This window comes from Anarhichas minor, unplaced genomic scaffold (assembly GCF_050575085.1).
Source record: "Anarhichas minor isolate MPS153535 unplaced genomic scaffold, ASM5057508v1 ptg000007l, whole genome shotgun sequence".
Taxonomy (NCBI): domain Eukaryota; kingdom Metazoa; phylum Chordata; class Actinopteri; order Perciformes; family Anarhichadidae; genus Anarhichas; species Anarhichas minor.
In genome coordinates, this window is record NW_027466453.1 from 5,381,476 (window position 1) to 5,388,084 (window position 6,609).

The following is a 6,609-nucleotide window of genomic DNA, read 5'->3' on the forward strand; positions in this document are numbered from 1 at the left end:
GGGGTTAAATTTCCAACCAGGTTGTTACAACCCCAGAGAAACAGACTGAACAGAGGATCATTTCAGTACGGAGCATGTTACCGTTCCTTACTTGAAGTGTACGGTGGATTAATCGGACATGAAGCGTCTGCTTTGACACACTGTATCTGTGCTGTAGTGTTGCTGTCTACGTTTGGTGGTGAATCTTGGTCTGAAGACGCCGAGGTGGATTGTGTAATACGAATGGAGCTCTTCGGTCCGGGACAATTTCAGAGAGACACCATGTCTACTGAAACACAGAACACTTGAACCTCCATTCAGAGTTTGTTGGACTTTGATCGAAATGTGATTATTAACTGTTTTATAAAGTATTGTTTGGCTGATACAAATTCTTATGTCGATGTCAAGATCTCACAATGTCGTACCGACTTTCTTTCATCATGACTGCATAAAAACATTAAAATGACATCATACCCACAATGATGCCTCTGTCTATATGTTGTGCCACATTAATGATTAATATGGTAACCACACAATATACTCTTGTCCAGCTTCATTGTGTAGTAGTTATTATATCCCACATGTTTGTGTGTCGTGAAATATTAGTGATCGATTATTAATGAATGTCTTCATCAAGCAGAATAAAAACACTGGCAACGGAGTAAAAAGCTGCAGTGACAGAAACCTCTCTTCCTTCAGCTTCTCTAGAATATTAATGTATGTGAGACTTTGTGTGCTCTCTATCTCAAGGCTGCACCACAGTGATGAGTTATTACTGGAGGAGTGTATGTTGAGGAGCATGTCTGAAGAGAGGTCGGCCAACAGAGAGTTAACTAATGACACTGTGCCACGTAGTGTCCATGCAGCTGTCTATTGGACGGAGGGGAAATCCTGGATCTTTATTGGCAAAGAGGCAACTGATCACGCGTTAACCCGAGATATCTCGTTTTTCTTTTTAACCCCCCAAAAAGTGAAAAGGTAAAATGTGTTTCCTCTCCACCAACTGAAAACATATATCTACTGTGAAATAAGAAGAGTCTGCACCTCCTGCACAGGTGTTTGCTCTGCAGTAGAGCACCACTTCTGACTTTTAATAACATAAATCATGAATAAAATAATGACACAGAGCAAAAATATGTCTCACAATGTTTATTTATTCATCAAGAGAAAATAAATCGTTACATCATTGTGTCAAAGGTGCATCGGCTACGTTTGCACATACAAGAAAGAGTTTTGCCGGGATGTCTGTGATTATCCTGGAGATGCAAGTGTCCGAATCAGTGTGGGTCCTGGGCTTTGTTGATGAGCTCAACTGGAGAAGGGAAGAAACATTTTTTGTGGCGTGAGGTCTTAGTCCTGATGCATTGCAGCTTCCATCCAGGGAAGGGAGTGAAACAAGCCCAGGGTGAAAGGGGTCGGTGGTCATGGAGGAGGTGAAGATGGACTCAAGGATGGCAGTGTTGAAGTGCGGCAGCGTTGTCTTTGCAGGTTGAACTTCTTCAGCTGCCTCAGAAAGTAAACCCTCTGCTGAGCCTTCTTGCTGAGGTCCTGGGTTATGGTGGAGCCCGAGAAGAGAAAGAACTCCACAGCGGTGACCAGGGAGGCTGGTTGGAGCCTCTGAAGCAGGCGTACACATCTCTACACAGCTGAGCGAGGAGGGTTCCCCCTCAACAGAGTTGTGACGAAGATGTTAGCCAGCGTCTCTCCTTCACGGAGGAGGACAACAACGTGACCATGTCCCTCTTCAAATTGCAGCCTGAGTTCGAACCGGGAAACGTAATTACAAAGACACCGCAGTGTGCGTCGCAGCATGGCAACAATGCCTCTCATCATGGTATCCATTGGTGTTGTATACTTGAGAAGGGTTGGGAGGCGGCAGTCCTACTTCATGTCGGTGTGTTTATGTTAACAGTTAATAGTTTGAATTTAAGAGTTTTGCAGAATGAGTGTGGGTCCTGGGCTGTGTTGAGTGGAGACGGGAAGAAATATTTTTTGTGGCGTGAGGTCTTAGTCCTGATGGACCGCAGCTTCCATCCAGGGAAGGGAGTGAAACAAGCCCAGGATGAAAGGGGTCGGTGGTCATGGAGGAGGTGGGGATGGACTCAATGATGGCAGTGTAGAAGTGCGCCGGCATTGCCTTTGGCAGGTTGAACTTCTTCAGCTGCCTCAGAAAGTAAACCCTCTGCTGAGGTCCTGGGTTATGGTGGAGCCCGAGATGAGAAAGAACTCCACAGAGGTGACCAGGGAGGCTGGTTGGAGCCTCTGAAGCAGGCGTACACATTCCACAAATTGCAGCCTGAGTTTGAACCGAGAAACGTAATTACAAAGACGTCTTTGTCATTAATTTATTAATTACAATAATTGTAATTACAATAATTAATTAATGTAATTAATTACAATACTTGTAATTAATGTAATTAATTTAGTACATCTGGTACTCCACCAGCCTGGGTGAAATTCACTGCATGATGCCCAGTGAGGTCTGCACGTTACCGGGCGTCATGTCCACGAGTTGTCGCTGACTTTTCATGATAGACATATTTTTGAAAACTGGGTTTCTCAAATTGTGCGCAAGGTGGCTTGGTTACCCCCTACCAAAATGGGTCACAGCCGTAATAGGCGAAGTACAGAAGCGCTGGAACCTTCAGCGCTTCGCTCATATCCCCTACTACGGCTGTAGCATAGGGGAACCGCCAGAAGCGCTGGACCCTTCAGCGCTTCGCTCATATCCCCTACTACGGCTGTAGCATAGGGGAACCGCCAGAAGCGCTGGACCCTTCAGCGCTTCGCTCATATCCCCTACTACGGCTGTAGCATAGGGGAACCGCCAGAAGCGCTGGACCCTTCAGCGCTTCGCTCATATCCCCTACTACGGCTGTAGCATAGGGGAACTGCCAGAAGCGCTGGACCCTTCAGCGCTTCGCTCATATCCCCTACTACGGCTGTAACATAGGGGAACTGCCAGAAGCGCTGGACCCTTCAGCGCTTCGTCCCTATCCCGGCTTTAAAAAACCGAGCGAACGAAATTGTCATCTTGCGCGGTCCATATCTCCGCGAATACAGAACGCACAGGCAGGGCACCTACGCCGAATTGTAGACCACGTCGACCTCTAAAGACCCATGGAGGTGGATACAGAATCGGGCACTCACAGCCGAGGCAGCACGTACGCAAAGTCGGCGAAAATAGCCCCAATACTCTGCCAAAATCCGAGCGAAAGACGAACTTGCATAAGCGCTGGAGGCTCCAGCGCTTCGTCCCTATCCCCTATCCCTGCTGTAGCTTAGGGGAACTGCCAGAAGCGCTGGACCGTTCAGCGCTTCGTCCCTCTCCCGTTCCACACTTACATCGGGATAGGCAGAGTTGCAGAAGCAGAGAGAGACCAGACGTCAATTTATGTGTGTTGTAGTGTTTTCTGCAGGTATATGGTTTCCTTTGTTGAGTGTTATAATTTTTGCAGGTTTCTGTTAGTCATTCCACCTCATGCACCTATTTATTTCTTCCACTTGATGTCACTGTTTGTACCGTTTTCTCCAGACAATGGAGTTTTACATTGCTGAGGGGAGCAGACGTGAAGAGAGAGTTCCAGACGTCAATTTATCTGTGTGTTGTACTGTTTTTTGCAGCAAATAAATGCTGGAAAAGCATCCCCTGAGTTGTCTCCTTCAATGTCCATTCCAAGTCGGTTACACAAGTGTCCGAAACATTTTTTGTGGCTTGAGGTCTTGGTCCTGATGGACCGCAGCTTCCATCCAGGGAAGGGACTCAAACTATTTGTGTCCAGGGTGAAAGGGATCAGAAACAATCCTTCTTGCCCGCTTCAGGCTCCTGGAGGCGAACAAGTCATGGAGGGACGGTAGATTGCAGCCAATCACACTCTCAGCAGAGCAAGTTATATGTTGGCTGTGATGGAGGAGGTGAGGATGGACTCAATGATGGCAGTGTAGAAGTGCACCATCACTGTTTTTGGCAGGTTGAACTTCTTCAACTGCCTCAGGAAGTACATCCTCTGCTGAACCTTCTTGGTGATGGAGCTGATGCTGGAGCTGTCCTGGGTTATGGTGGATGAGGAAGAGGAAGGACTCCACAGCGGTGACCAGGGAGTCATACAGGGTGAGATTCAAGCCATCTTGAAGCAATTTCAACGATACAAATGTATTAAATCAGCCACCTGTATTAATAGCCTGGTTGGAGCCTCTGAAGCAGGCGTACACATCTCTACACAGCTGAGTCAGAGGGGTTCCCCCTCAGCAGAGCAGTGATGAAGATGTTAGCCAACGTCTCTCCGTCACGGAGAATGACAACAATGTGACCATGTCCTTCTTCAAATTGCAGCCTGATTTCGAACTGGGAAACGTAATTACATCTCACAATGTTTATTTATTCATCAAGAGTAGAGAAATCGTTACATGGTAGTGTCAAAGGTGCATCCAGACACATTTGCCAGATTGTTCTTCTGTTTTCAATGCCAGACTCTCCAGCACGCTCTCACGGACTGATCTACTGTTGCCGACCCTGCCTGCCCCTGTTCTACCCGCCTTGCCTGACTCCCGCGAAACCCAGCAGCCTTCTGATCCTGACGCTGTTTAAACTCTGCAGAACACTTTCAGTGGTGTACATTTGGGCAATCAGGTTGTTCTATAAAAGCCACATATCAGTGGAACACACTGCCTGACGATGTGAGGCACTGCAGCTCTATCAGCTACTTTCAAACCAACTTAAAAAGTATGTTATAAGTTGCTTTGGTTGACTCTCAAATGTGCTATTTGTTGCATTATGTTTACTTCTTGTAAAGAAATAACTGATTTATTTGTACATTTGCACCATATCTAACAGGAGAAACCTATGGACAACTCATCCAGGCAGCTGGTATCCACAGAGAGCCAGGAAGTATCATTTCCTCCACCACACCGCAAAAGAGCAAGAGGCAGCACTACTAGTATCCCCAGGATGCCATTTGTGTCTTCACCAAATAAGACTGAAGCACCCAGTCCAGCAACACTTGACAGAGCAGACAGATATGTTACGAATTACTACACTTTCCAGGAACAACAGTGCCCCCCCCCCCCCCCTTCAGGTGTTTGTGGACTTTGTAGGCCAATACCACCGAAGGGTAAGTTAACTGAGAAACTATCTTTTGTTAGAGTTTTATTTGCTTGTATATCATGTGAAATGTTTTAGTTGCATGCAATCTGTACAGTTTCTCTGTACAATCTGCAGCCGCTTCTACTTCCGAGGCCACAGCTCCTTCATCCTCAACGACTGCAGCATTGTCCTCTGAGCCAGATTCTGGGTCGTCTCCATCTTCTTCAGATCAAGATGCATGGCCAAGTGATCCAACATGGCAAAAGTAAGTAGACTATATCACACAGTTTTTCATAGTTTCTGTGACCGTTTTGCATTTAAAGTTCATAATAATGATCATTTGTTGGTCAAATATAAAATCCAGCTGAATTTCCTTGCTTTAGAGGTCGTCTGATATTTTTACAAAGGCCTGAATATGAGCTTTAAAATACAATATGACTTTAGTAAATCAAAAGTGATTCTAAATAAATATAACAGACATTGATTTCATGCCATGAGTTGCTAACTAATGACACAGAAAGTGTGGCACTTCTACAGATGCAAATTAACAGCATTCCTGATCTGGTAGTTGATGGGAGGGGGGAGGGGATATTTAGCACCTTTCTACTGTGGCCTGTAACAGGTCGAACACTATTTTCTACATTTTACAAATAACCTTCTATTTCTGGCTAACATGATCTGATTGAGTAAACTCATACGGCATGTTACAGCTCATATGCAGGCCTTCTCAGAGATACTGAGATTGTCATGTTGAAGCCAGATCTACAGGTAGAGTTGGCTGGCATTTAGTTTCTGTCCATTTTAAAGTTAAATTCAGCTGTTTAAAGGTGAACAAGGACATGTTTGGTATGTTTGAAAATGCCTGAATCTGAGCTGTAACATGCAGTATGAGTTCACTCAAGCAGATCATGTTTGCCAGAAATAGAAGGTTATTTGTAAAATATAGAGAAAATGAGGAATTCACTTCAGAACCTCCCTCCATAATGGCCCTCTCTGGATTGGTCGATTCAACCATACAGTGTAACAATAGGGCTGATTGACTGAAACTCTGCATATATACTGGCAGCAGAATCCACTACAGGTCACTTTGTTTTGCTGATTTACACCGTTTTGCTGTTGCAGAATATTTGGATTTTCTCATTTTTTGAGAGACCTGATTGAATTTCAGAATGCCTAACCAATCTAAGACGAGATAAGATTTGTTTGTGTCATTGATGTTCCCTTTAGTAAATCTTTCTGCATTTTTACTGAAGAATTCCATTTATTCAATGTGGTTAATTTATATCTCTTTGTCATTATCTTGAAGATCTCTTGCTCACAACATGGTGCACTGCCTGAAGTGCAACAAGGCACAGGAGTGCATCTCTGTCCATCTCAGAAGGGTGTGTATGAAGAACAACACGCCAGAAGAAAGGGACACTGAGCTGAAAAAGATGAAGTCCTCCGCCCGAATGTGGATCCGCGATTCCAGAACATGGGACTACAAAGTCATGTGCGAGATTGTGCCACACAGGCCCTGCCGTTTAGCCATGTTGAAGGAGTTCCTT

General features: G+C 45.2%; 1 long non-coding RNA gene across 1 annotated transcript; it reads right to left on the minus strand.

The window, feature by feature from the left end:
• Positions 1-1,113: 1,113 nt before the first annotated feature.
• Positions 1,114-2,534, minus strand: LOC142941372 (uncharacterized). The gene is made up of 2 exons (XR_012951352.1): positions 2,409-2,534; positions 1,114-2,275 (listed from the first exon to the last, which is right to left on the minus strand). It is a non-coding gene; the product is annotated as an uncharacterized LOC142941372 (long non-coding RNA).
• Positions 2,535-6,609: the final 4,075 nt, after the last annotated feature.